Source organism: Gouania willdenowi, chromosome 15, assembly GCF_900634775.1.
Source record: "Gouania willdenowi chromosome 15, fGouWil2.1, whole genome shotgun sequence".
NCBI classification, from domain to species: domain Eukaryota; kingdom Metazoa; phylum Chordata; class Actinopteri; order Blenniiformes; family Gobiesocidae; genus Gouania; species Gouania willdenowi.
This window is the reverse complement of record NC_041058.1, coordinates 12,812,654-12,826,427: the sequence shown is the minus strand read 5'-3', so window position 1 is coordinate 12,826,427 and position 13,774 is coordinate 12,812,654.

Below are 13,774 nucleotides of genomic sequence, written 5' to 3'. Positions count from 1 at the left end.
TCAGCACAGAACACAGTCATGAAACCCAAAGCTTGAAGCTGAATTCAGTGTTTATTCTGTAAATGTTACAACTTGATTATATTTAACCGATTCAAAAAAAAAAAAAAATAAGACAATTGGTTTTGCAACACTATACTGACCATATCCTTTGACACATTGTCACTTGCTTCTTGCAACATAACAACCAAAAACAATAATAATAATAATAATAATAATAATAATAATAATAATAATAATAATAATAATAATTTAAAAAACCAAACAATATAAAATAAATAATATGATTTTGCCATTTTATATAAATTCTCACTTTCCTATGTTTTTTTTAAAGCAGTTTTGGGGTTGTCCACCAAACACAGAACACTTTTTTTTTATTATTATTTTTTGATCGCATGCAAATGATCCTTAGTTTTGGCCCAGAGTAATTAGCAAATGTCCAAACAAAGTGGTGATATTATCGGCCGATATTTGCCATAAAATGTAGAATTGGTACGCATTGGTATTGGTCTTTCCACCAATATTGATAAACCGATAAGGGCCGTTGTCTAAATATATATATATATGAGCCCATTTTCCATAACTAATGTTTTATCTTATTTTGTGCAAAGTATGTTCAATGCAAAATAAATCCAGTGAGGAATCACATTAAAAGTAGACTTAACGTGTTGGTTCCATGGAGATATACATATAATATGACCTAAAATTAGGTTGGTGGAGGGGTTCTATGTATATATCGGTGTCGGTTAATATTGGAAATAAAGGGTCATAGAATATCAGGATATCAGCAAAAAGCGAATATCAAACATCAATAATTGTCCTAAAAAACAGTCATAATACATCAGATGATGTAAGCGCAGTAACGAAACTCTCACTTAGTCATTTCAAAGGTCAAGTTTTATTGTTCCATCAAATCCTAAAGATTAATTTTTACTTCCCCATTCAGAGCTCATTGACTAATTTACCTTCATTGCACTCATTTGTTTGTTTTTTAGGTCTAGAAAACTCAATTTAACAGAAGCTGTATTGACGACAATAAAAAAAAAAAAAAAACCTCTTGGATGAAACCTAGAACACCTTCAAGGAAAACTCTAAGCGAGTACATTCCCTTCGCACTAAATCTACCTGAAGCCTTTGCTGAGCCTCTTCATTTTTCTCTCCGGGAACACACAAGCAGCCATTTTAGATTCTTGGTTGCATCCTCAGAGGCGAAAAAAGAGCAACAGTGGCATTGCAGGGAAAAACCTGGCAGGACATCTGGCAACAGGATGTGAGTCACACACCTAACCCCATATTCAACCCTGTTGAATTACCACCACTAAAGCTGTCATTAGGGCGTGTGTGGCTAAAACATAAAGACATGCCACTGTCTGCAGTGGCATGTCTTTATGTTTGGGTAACAGCTGTGTCAATATATGAAGGCGCTGCTATAATGTTCAACCCCTTGCCAAACATAAGTCAAAAAGTGATTTTTATATTTTGTGAGTATGGGTATCCACTTTATAAGCCTGTCATAACTGTAGGTAACACTGGGAGATGGAGAGTAGGGATAATGGCTTTGTTTGGAAGCCTTCTTTCATGAGACTTTGATGTTTTGAGGTGTTGTGTAGTTATACTTTTGAAATATTAAATATTCCATATGAGGCCTCGATTTGTATCATTTCTTTGAGGCGTATTAAGTTGTGTACCCCGCGGTTTCTAAAACCTTTGGTGGCCAACAAATGCTTATAAGAACATGTGCAGAAGGCAACCTCATTACTCACAACCACAAGAATAGCAACATGTTTACTGCCATCTTTGCTACTAAATGCTTAAGGGATATCCAAACTTTTCTTTATAAATATATATATATATATATATATATATAAAATCTAGTTCAGAACTAATTTAGATAAAATAACTTTTTTAAATTGAGTTTTTTGTTCACAAGCATGGCACTTCAAAAAAATAATAATATTCCAAGCCAGTAACAGATTTACAAATGTAGAAAGGTAAATTAACATGCTAGATTATTCCCAATGTACTCAGGAATTCATATATCAAAATTAAAGCCTTGTTTACCTATAAAAGGTCAATAGATATTGATGTTCGTAATGTTTCTAATTTTGTTTGAGTTGGGTAATCAGGACGGGTTACTCAACTCTAAAGCAAAATGCCTAATGTAATAGTGGGATGTATGAATTACTATTTTATCATTTAGAAATTATTTCACACAGACATTGTCATGGACCCTGTCCATTACCCCCTTTAAGGTGGTGTATAGGTCTAGACAGACATTAGTCATTCACACACTCATTCCCACCTACAGCCACTCCAATCAACCTAATACACTCTAAGTTTTGGGATTTTAAGAAAACCCAGAGTTATTTTAGGTCTAGGGTCATATGTACAGTATAAACTGGCACATATGTGGAATTCTCTCTCTAAGTTTAACCCATTCCTGATGAACAATGGGCAGCCAGTGTAGTTTCAAGGAACAGTTAGGGGTTAAGGGCCTTGCCCATGAGCCCACAGAAGATTAAAACTAGCAACTCAACTCTAGACTAGACTTAAAGGTCTAACCATAGCTGATCTACATTTCTCATATAATCGTCCAATGTTTTGCGACCATAGAAAAGAAGGCGAATTAAGATCAATGGCCACGGTTACATGATGTTTTTTTTTAATTCGGAATTAGTTATTCCAAATCAAATGATTCGGAATGAAATTGTTTTGCTTCGTGTTTACATGGAAATATTAATTCCGAATTGAGGTTTATATGGAAAACTGGTTTATTCGGCTTTATTCAATTCCGCTTTTGGTCTGGGGGTTGGGAAGGCTTCTGACTGGACGGGGGGCGAATGTGACGTATCACATCTATCGGGGAAAAAAACACATAAACCGTTTCTTTTCGGCTACAACACAGAAGACCACATGATAAGTGTTTTCATTTTGTAGTTTTGAAGCAGCAGCTCGACAATAACATAGTTTCACTTTCATTCACGGAGCAGAAGAGAAATAATGCAGAGGAAAAGTGAGACAGAAGTCCGTACTTTGGTCAATCAAAGCCAGCAGTTAGTGCAACAGCTGTTCTACTTCCACTATACAGGACGTTGAGTGAAAAATGAACTTTATAATCATCGGTGTATCATTAGTGAAGCTCTGGTGCTTTATGTCCCAATGAGGTCCATGTGTGTCTGTAATAAGCCTGTGTGTCTGTGAGAATGTCCGCATGTTGATGCTTCCGTCCATCCACTCTTTTCATTATATCCATGTCTATTAAGGCTCTTATTAAATAAATAGTCTTGGCTGGAGTCCGGGCGGCCATCCTGGACTATGTCGTCACCAGGGCGTCATCGCGGCAAGTTGCGCATGTGCAGAACGACCGGAATTAAATTAAAGCGGAATTAAGTGTTTACAAGAAAGAGGAAGAATTGAATTCGTAATTAAAATTGGAATAAATCAGCTAGCTAATTCTGATTTAAGTTTAATTGGGAATTAAATTTGCATTAGGAATTAAGTGTTAACATGGTCAGTTTAAAGAGGATTTAACTTTTATTCTGAATTAAAGAGGAATTAAAGCTCCCATGTAAACCTGGCCAGTGGCTCAAAAAAGGTATGCAGTTCTGCCACTTCACAATATATCTATTCTAGGAGAATTAAAAAAAAAAAAAAAATCAACATCATCACTGGCCAAGTGTCAAATTTGTCGACGCTAAAGCACCCTTATCGGACAGATTGATCAGAGAAAGCAGAACCCCAAATGAGAGCATGCAGTAATAGATGGTAATTTGTTTCTCAGACTCTGTGAGAAGGCAGACAGAAATCCCTCTTAGCTCTTTTATATGTGGTTACCCTCTCGTTGATGTGCAAATGTAAAGTGCTCATCCAGGTGACGTGAAAGAAATGTTGATCTATCCGTGCTACTCACATCGTTACCCATAGAGACACTTTCTTGTGCTTAGACGGCATAATTGAGGTCATTTCTGTCGCTTTGAGCTCTACAATGTGTCGGGGTGTTTTGGTGTTTCTGATAATTTGCTCATTTCATGGTTCTGACAAAGAATATTTTATGGAAATGTACCCTTATTCCAGGTGGCTTAATGGAGTATGTTGGAGAAGTGTGCGAGCTGATGAGGTTGTTGTCTGTCACTGATAAATGCAAAGAAAGCAGTGAAAATGTCAGAGATGGGCTCAGCTCCAGGGGGCTCTTTGCCTTTATTTGAAACCAGTGGCATTCAACTACTGTTTCTTCAGGGTGTCACGGCTCACTATCACAAGGTTACTCTAATTGTTTGAAGCTGTGTGGATACACTATGGGGAAAAAAAAAACTCATCGTCCTGTGTGTGAGGCAATGAAAAGACTAAGTTGTCCATCTTCATTTCTTATAGTAGTAGCACTTTCTAAGTTTTTTTTTTTTTTGTAGATTAAGGGTTTGCACCACCACAAAATTACTTTCACAACTGCAGAGAATGTTTGCCTGTCTGGAGTGAGTACATGAGTAAACCCTGGATGGTGTCATAAGACAATGAGCACATGATGTCATTTCCTTGGGTTACCACTTACCGTGACTCACTCTCTAATTACCGTACATAAATCCAGGTCTTAAACACTATTGGCTGAAGATAGAATGATCAGTCAACATAAACCCTTGTGTTTGTCAATACCAACTTTCCCCTTGTGTCAGTACAGAGTTGCATGGTTATATTGCGGGGTGAGGTGGTACATTTCTGTCTATTTCACCACCAATGAACAGGGACTTGATCTTATGATCATTGCAACAAAATTGTGCCATAGAAAACCTATAGCTGTGATTTATTAACTAATTTATACAATACAAAAAAGTAGAAATGATGACATTATCTTCATTGCTGTACCACATGTTTTAAATAAATATATAATTCATATATTATCTTTACCATTGGATATTGGAAAATACCAGCAAGTGAATGTATATTTCTTATAAATAACCAACAATGCAGAAACTCACACAGAATAGTAAAGCAAAAATATAGTGTAACAGGTATCAATAATGATAATAATAATAGTCTTTCATGTAATATGATATCCTACCTATATATATATATCTATACTGTACATAAATCTAAATAAGGGTGGAACAACAGAGATTAAACAGAATACAATACAACAAATAAAATTCAAGCAAACAAGACACACATGTATACTGTATGTGTGTGTGTGTGGAAATTACACTGCACTTTTAAAACTAGAGAAATACTCCACATAAAAAGAAACTTAAAGCTTGAAAGTGTGAAAAAATTGGATTCATTTGTGAATGTTTAAATTCTGTTGACTGATCCTTTTATCCAAGTTCAATATGTACTGTATATAAACTTTGTCTCTGAACTGAGTTTATGTATGATTCATAATAAATTATCAAAGTACAATTTAACATACATGGTAACTAAAAACAAAATAGTTTTTATAATTTGTTTTTGGTTCAGTTTGTTGGAAGCATCCTCCCTTGATATAATAGGATCAAGCCAAGATACAGTATGAGCAAAACACAGACCCAAGAATTAAACTGGTAAAGTTTAAATGACTGGTCTGTAAACAATTATTTTTTTTAAAGCATCTTATGAGAGTTGCACTTCCGTGTACATCTTTCAAAGACTGTTTTATTTCTCAACTTTTCCCTCAGTAGAAAATCTTCCTTCTTAGGTGCCAATTCTTGATCCACCTACACATAAAAACTAATGGCTGGATGCAACAAACTCAAGCATTTTCAAAAAGTGATGTTCAAAGAACCCAACCAACTAGAGGGGGAGTAGATTGAGTCAGTTGAAGGGGGAAGTGGCTCTAACCAAAAGTTTTCGGAAGAAACTTGTCAAATTTGAAGATGAGGTGTTTTCGGAAATTGATCTTTAGTGGTTTTGGTTCGTAGCAAGCTAGACGAGGGTATAAAACCATTTGACATTTCTGCAAAGCACAGATACTGTACACAAATCCTGGTGATTGTGGATGTTCATGAATTTTACTTATTGAACTTATATACACGAGGGTGTCCTCGAGTGGCAGTAGTAGAGTTTGCAGGAACAATGGAGAAATTTGGACATCAACTATGAGTGTATGTGGTAGAGTCCTGTATTTAAGCGAGGTATGTAGACATGTTGGATGTCGGTTCTGTAGCAAACTGAGGGGTTTGGGGGTGATTCTCTGTCAAAAGATGATGGATTCAAGCAATGAACTATCCAAGTTTTGAGTTTGCATGTTCTCATTTAAGGTGTCTTACAGAAACCAATGGTAAATGGTGTTTAAATTGCACTTCTATATCAAGCAAATCATTTGTTGTCTCAACCAAAAAGTCATGAGCTATTACCGTATATCGTAAAAAATCAAAACAATCAATTAAAGCAGCGTTAAGAGTAATCTCCATTAAAGGTCCCATATCATGCTATTTTTCACCCATCTTCATTAGTTCTAAGAACCCGAAAAACATAGTATTTGAGGTTTATTTTCCCAAACTCGCCTGTTTTTCAGAGTTTTAGCCTCTGAAAAGTCACTTTCTGAGCAACTCTACACAAACAGGCTGATTTGCGGCCTACTTATGCATATTCATGAGTGGGCGTGTCTATAGACGAGACACTGACTTCCTCTTCCTCGCACGGTGACGCAGGGCCAGAGGACGGCCCGCCCTCCTCCCACCCACTCAGTAGCTCATGCTGCTTTATAAACACGAGACAGAGCGTGGGGGCGGGGTGTTCACCGGTACATGCATAGACTGTAGAATATACTGTACATACATAGCACTGCGTGAAGTATGCTGAAATGCTCACCTTCGTGGGCGTGTCTGTTTAGAGCTTCCTGGAGGCGTGGCTTTTCCAGCTCAGTGCCACTTCAAATTCGTCATCAAAGTGGGAACGAGTCGTCAAATTGGAGCGAGGTGTTTGGGCTCACCCTGCAGTTGGAAAGGAGCAAATCACCCTCTAACTAACGATTGAGGGAATCAATGAAAAAAACACTTTGGGTATGTGTATAAAGCCCATTTATCACTTTTATCATGTTTAAAGCACAGAAAAGTTGATTTAGCATAACATGGGCCCTTTTAAAGGTTCCATTTAAGAGGCTGAAAAAAGGGTAAGTACATACTGTGTATTCATACTTATATATCTTTCCTCAACTGCATTTCTAGTTTTAATTGTGTTGTATTAGACAACAGTGATTGAAATAATGTCAAAATGCTTGTGTCACGGCAAATTTGCGGTTGACCACATTTGGAAACATGATTTATTGCTCTGGTTGAATGATGGAGTCCAGTCGAAGCGTGATGATTTTATAAAAAAAAGGATTTATTATAAACTAAATGAAAAAGAGTACAAAAGAAGAAGTGTCCCATCCTGTTGGAATGAAAGGCAGCCAGGTACTAAGCAGGATGGTTCAAAAGGTCTTGTGTCCAGCTCAGGATATTCATGACTGGCCAACAGTTTTCACAGTTTTAAGCTTTATACAGATATGAGAAAAAGTCCCAACCCTGAAAGAAAGAAAATGAGGGGGTCAGATGCTCCCAACAGTGGAGACGTTGGAGGATGATGAAGATGTGTATATTATGCTGAAGGTTGGGCGCCACTGTTATCTGTCCTTGATAGTGTGTGTGCGTGTTTATCTGCATGTGAGTTTGAGTTTGGCCTTCAGCAGAGACTGTGAGTTGCACTGTGGATACAATACGATCTGTACTGTTTAATCTAACATGACTCAGGTGTTCAAAAGTGCAAAGAGTAATGCAGTCATCATGTATAAAAACATGTCAAATTGTACACATGAACACACATTTGATGATATGATGATGAATATTATAATTGCCATAACACTTGGAAAGGTCTTAGCTTTATACTGCTCTTAAAAAGCTCTTTACAGTAAGTTTGGATTTCTTTAAGCAACTGTTTCTGAGTTAGCTTCAGTTAGTTTTTGAGCTGACTCTCATATTCAATGTTCAAAGCATATTTTGCAAAAGTTAAAGTTTATATCTAACAGTATTTGTGTAATTAGAAGATGTTTCACATTTACAAATCGAACAATAAGTTATTATAATGATGACATTTTGCTGTTGATTTAAAGCATTACAAATTATGTACAAGATTATTGAGTTATTCCTTATTATTATTTATCATTTAGGGGTCTATTGTGTCAGATTTATTTAGGTATATGAGCATGAGTTGTTTAATGTGTATTAAGTTTAATTTTTAAAACAGAAATATTCTTGTTTGTTAATGATTTAGATTTTGTGCATCTTGGGTCAAACTGACATTTTAGTGTTAATCTGAATGTCCCAGTTACAGTGTTTATATGTGATTTGTATCATCACTTATGTCCTTGGTTGTTATTGTTAGATTTAGATGAAATTGAAATGAAATGTTCTTAAACTGTTTGTCCTTGTCCTGAGGGCCTATGAAAAAAGTTGGCCTGACTGAGAATGTATTTTATTAACAGGATTATTGAGTATAAAGACAAATAATTATAGTATTACACACAAAAACAAACCATGAATAATAATCCATTCCAACACAACCCAGAAACTAAACATTAGATTTAATTAAAAAAAAAAAAAAAAAAGCTCTATTTCAATGAAATCATACACCAGTGTATTATGGCAGTGCTCTATGTGCCTTTTGACTCATTGCCTTATTAGAACTTTTCTTTCACAGAGTCTACTGCATTTGAACTAACAAAGCTAAAACAGTTGTTTGTGTAATTGCACTTTATTTGACCATTAGATATGTGTCTGAGGATAGCAAAATGTCCTTAACCATAAAAAGAAAACAATGTCTCGACTGGTAAGAGATTTCCTAAAGGGCTTTCATAGGTTAGAAAAAAATTGGCTTTTATATGCTTTCTTTGATTTATGATAGCTACATATTTCACATTGATATAAAATATTCAACTATTACCAGCTTCCAGATTACTCCAGCAATTCATTTATGTTGGTATTCCAAACAAATCCCCTTCGACGCCATCAACCCCAAAACCAGCTCACCTTCCCTCTGCAGCTGCTACACGACTTTCAATAGAGACTTCTCAGAGGAAATAAGAGAAAAGAGGGACATTTCTCAACTCATCCACATGCAGTAAGTGATGATACTGCACTGCATTACACATTGATCTGAGGCATTTGGGAGAGCGCGGCGTATTAAGCAAGGAGCGCCGCAGACTAATGGGCCTGACTGGGAGACAAATTGGGCCAGACATACGGCAACAACGCCCTAGGAAATATGGGGGCTAGCATCACTTTTATTGTTTTAATGCATTTTAGTGTTCAATGTGAGATTGAACCCTAAATTACGCACAATTCATTATTGTTTTTCTTTTTTTTCCCTTGTTGACGCACAAATACAGGTAATATGAGATATGGAACCATACATACCATGCTATGGTATATACAGCACGTATATATTTATCTTTTATATTTATTATTATTATTGTTTATGGTTTGTTTTATGTTCTTCACACCAACCACCAAGTTAAATTCCTTGTACTGTTTTTAAACTGTACTTGGCGAATACAGCTTGACATATACAGTATGTAATCATGGTTTCCAATTTGAAAACAGTTTTTTTTTTTTTTACATTGTTTGAAGAAAATTAGGAAGAAGGTATTGTTTTTAAAGTGTGTGAAACTTTTTTGTAGTTCCACACTGAATTTTAAGCTGCTATGATATAAGTTTTTCACTAAATATTGAACTTGGTATTATGTAGTTTTAAGAAAAAAAAAGAAAGAAACCAAAATGTTGCACCAATTATCCTCGAACTAGTTTGCCGACATCCATTATTTCTGCATATATTCTGCACACAATACACAAAAGATTGCTAAAAGAGTTTTTACTCTTCTTTTTAGTTTGGTGCTAGAAAGTTAGCAACATTTAAACCGTCAAAAGAGCCGATGAAAAACAAACAGAAGACAGAACAACTGTCAGGTTTCACACCACAAAAGGATAAAAGACAAGTGAAAGGATCATTTGAAACCTTGAGTAAATAAGCAGAATCAGGGATTGAACATCCAGGTAATAACTGATGTTATGACTAGGCATTTGCTCTGACATACAGTTGAGACAGGAACATTAAAAGATATCTACAATTTGACAGGTATCACAGCTCCCCCAGGCTAGAAGGATTCTCATTTTGATGAGTGTGTCAGTCACAGTGACGCCTGTCGACAAGCCACATCTCAAGCACTGACATTAAGGAACGACTCCCGCCTGAGAACTTACATATGGAATATTTAAACACCTGTGAAGACAAAACACCATTATAGTTGAGCAACAACATTTTAGCAGTAGAGAGATCATTTACAAAAACTTAGTGTCGGAAGGATGGTTTAATAAAAGCACTGATTTGAAACCAGTGATAATTTTGTTGCATAATACTTTTTGTCTACTACATTTATAAAGTGACAATAACAAGACAATGTCTAATTAAAATACACATATATGTGAATGAAGACTATATAAAAATAGATGTATTTTATGTTTACTAGAGAAAACTAAACTACAGGTATAATTTTCACATTGAACAAAATCAAATCAGAACTACTTTTGTTGTGTGGAAGGCGGGACAAGCGCGATTCAATATCCAATAGGAAGTAAGATTATTCTGTTTGTAAAAGTAAGACGACTCTTGTGGTCTTACGCATCTATCATATCAAATCTGTCTGTGTGTATTTACAAATATTAACGCCATCCCATATCATATAAAACACACAGCTGTTGAGAACAAAGAAAATACAATTGGCATATTTATAGATCTACGAAAAGCATTTGATACCATCGATCAGAAATCATTTTTACAGAAATGTGATTGTTATGGTATCAGAGGTGTGGTCAATAGATGGCTATAAAGCTACTTGAATAACAGACTTCAATATGTTCAAATGAATTAAACTAAATCTCATTTAGAAACATTACTTTGTGGGATCCCCCAGGGCTCAATGTTGGGTGCCAAACTATTTATTCTTTATTTGAATGACATTTGCAAAGTATCTAAAATATTGAAGTTGGTTATTTTTGCAGATGATACTACTTAAACAAGCTATCAGTGAATGAGAAAAAATGTAGAATTTTTGGGTCCAGTATGGCTCAACCCAATTTAAAATTGTATTGGAATGGGATTGAAATAGAGCGGGTTTATGAGACAAGGTTCTTGGGAGTGATTATCGACCATCAGACTAGCTGGAAACCACATATACAGCACATCAAGCGCAAAATATCTAAAACAATTGGTATACGCTATGAAATTCAATATTTGTTAAATATTAAATGCTTGCATATATTATACTCATCACTTGTGCTTCCCTATCTGTCTTACTGCTCAAAATTTTGGGGAAATGCTTGTAAAACCCACATTGACCCAATAATTAAATTACAAAAAAGGGCAATAAGATTAATTAATAAAGTGGAATATTGTGACCATACTAATAAACTTTTTATAAAATCATATATATTAAAATTTATGGATACAGTTAGGATAAAAATACTAGAAATTTCGTTTCGAGTTATTCAAGCATTCTTCAAATTAAGAAACAGTCGTTATAATTAATTACATAAGGTTTTCTTCAATTTGACACAAAAAAAAAAGCAAGAGCTAATATTAGACAATGAAGTGCTACTGTTAATGGAACAAAAATCTGGAACAATATTAATGATCAACACAAATCAATTAACAATTAATTATCTCCATTTAAAAATACTTTAAAATATGAAATGATTAACGCATATACACTGTTGTCATAAAAGTTAAAAGAAATAAAAGAAAATCTGGAAAACAAGTTTTTAAAGAAAATTTATTTTGAGTTGGAAATTATGAATGTATAGAATTTAATTGAGAATTGTTGTTGTGTTTGAATAGTTTAAATTGTTAGTTCGTAATGTCTGGATGGGCTCATATAAGCAAGTTGCTTCAGCCCAATCCCTTTTTGGTTGAGATGTATTTGGTGAATGTGGTATTTGTCAATGTACTGTGCATCGAATGGACAACCAAATAAAATATTCATTCATTAAAAAAACAAAAAAAAAAAAACACGTTTCAAACTCAAGGCCTGGGGGCCAAATCTGGCCCTTGAGAACATCAAATTTGGCCCGCTTGAAAAAGTAAAAACGATAAAGAAAACACGTCACATTTTGTAAATTACCAACCACAGTAATTCAGTTGTAGATATCTCAGCTGCTCCAAACACAAAAAATCAATTAATATCCACAATATTTCCAGGGCTCAGTTTTCTAGTTCTTGTATCACGACAGTCATTTTTAATCTCAAATTGTTGAAAGAACTCTCAATTTCTCCCAAAATCTGGCAAATTTTCCTCAAATCATTCTATAGAATTTCCCCAAATTCCAAAAATCAGTGAAATATTTTATCATTTTTATATAATTTATACCTGGAAGTGCAAACCAGTTAACTTTAAAGGGCACCTATAATGAAAATGTATATAGCAAAAATTGTGTTTAATGTATTACCAATAAACAAAAAAATGTGCACATATATATATATTTAAAAAAAACAAATTACTTGGACTTTTTAATGATTTTACACCTTTGTCAGGATAAGATGCACTTTTGTTTTTCCTTTCCCACTTAAACTCTGTGGCCCACTTAAGCTCAAACTGGTCCATATATTTGGCCCCTGAACTAAAATGAGTTTGACTCCCTTGATATAAAAGATTGATGAAGAGAAATCTAATCTAAAAAAATATAAATGAAAAAAAAAAAACACTCTTAAGCTTAATATTTTAGTTGGCTATTACTGTAACAGTCATTTAGTTGAGTACTGTATATCTAGACTATAACTGCAATAGTCCTGATGACCAAATTATAATAACTTAGTTGCATTTTAGTCAAAAAACTACAACCAATCAAAATCTGATGTCAGAATGAACTCTGAAACATGGCAAAAGTCTTGAATTACGCAGTTTACACAATTGTTAAAATCACACAAATGGATTGTTATAATAAACTTTTATGAATCAGCGTTGTCTGAAGTTACCAGGACAGTGGAGAGGTGGTGGCGGACGTGAGTGTTAACAGTCGCTCCTGTATGTATTTTTCACTCGAGCATGAATCGTGTTTGGTATATGACGCTCGTGTTGATTTACCGCCCTCTCCTAGCTAAATAATTTACAGAAATACGGCGCTGTGTGCTTTTAATGGCGGTTGTATGGAGCTGAAATGTTTCACAGGCATGCAGCCATATGCTGGGATAGATGGGAGACCTCTCGGTGCTGATTAATACGGCGCTCTGTGCTTCACTCTAAACACGGTGTCAGGAAACATTGCTTAACCAGAAGCAGCCAAAGGTGCAGCTACATGTGATCTGTGCTTTGTATGCATGCAGTGAATAGGCCTCAGTCTGTGGGCCCCGCTGCTACAACACAGGCTCTGATGTTGTGCGTGTGTGTGATTTAACACTAGCGATTACAAAGGGAGACGTAATGTACAGTATATGAAAAGGGCTGTTGTTTGACAAATGTTAGCCAGTCTAAATGCAATGCAATGGTTCAATCAAACACACCAATGGTTCTTTATGGACAAACCGGTCTGTAAACATTACCAGTGCATTACTCACCACCTCGCCACCATTCAAGCTTCATTTCGAGGATATCGCCAATCAAAAGGTATCGTTCCCTTTCATAATATTCTGTTAATGTTTTATATCTCTGTCATTTCACTAAGGCTGAGTATTTATTGCTTTGGTAAAAGCTTCTTGATATACATCATGCACTTAATCATCCTCATGTTTAGTTTGGAGCACCTGTTGAATGTTTTCTGAGCGAAGGCAACGTTAATGAGTGCAC